Genomic DNA, 713 nt, shown 5'->3' on the forward strand with positions numbered 1-713 from the left:
GCTATGAGTCGGAAACGACTCGACGGCACTTAACAACAACAACAAGACTTCCAACAAAATGTTGTATAGAAGTGGTGATAGAGGACATACTTGTCTGTTTCCTGTTCACAAGGGGAATGGTTTCAGTCTCTCTACACTGAGAATTATGTTGGCTGTTGGTTTTACATATGTGTCTTTTACTATGTTCAGGAACATCCCTTCTATTTCTCTTTTGCTGAGAGTTTTGATCAAAAATGGGTGTTAGATTTTATCAAATGCCTTTTCTGCATCAATTCATATGATCATGTGGTTCTTTTCCTTTGTTTTATTTATGTGGTGGATGATGTTGATTGCATTCCTAACGTTGAACCATCCTTGCATACCTGATATGAACCCCACTTGATTATAATGAATTATTTTTTTGATACGTTGTTAGAGTCTTTTGGCTAGGACTTTGTTGAGGATTTTTGCATCTATATTCATGAATAATATTGATCTGTAGTTTTCCTTTTGAGTGTAGTTTTTGTCTGGTTTTGATATCAAGGTTATGCTTGCTTCATAAAATGAATTTGGGAGGATTCCATTCTTTTCTATGTTTTGGAACAGTTTGAGTATGATTGATGTCAGTTCTTCTCTGAATGTTTGGTGGAATTCTCCAGTGAAACCATCTGGGCCAGAACTTTTTTTTGTTGTTAAAATTTTTATGACCTGTTTAATTATTTTATTTTATTATT

The sequence above is a fragment of the Orycteropus afer genome, unplaced genomic scaffold (genome assembly GCF_000298275.1).
Source record: "Orycteropus afer afer isolate SDZICR_OR568_19922 unplaced genomic scaffold, OryAfe1.0 scaffold01032, whole genome shotgun sequence".
Lineage (NCBI taxonomy): Eukaryota > Metazoa > Chordata > Mammalia > Tubulidentata > Orycteropodidae > Orycteropus > Orycteropus afer.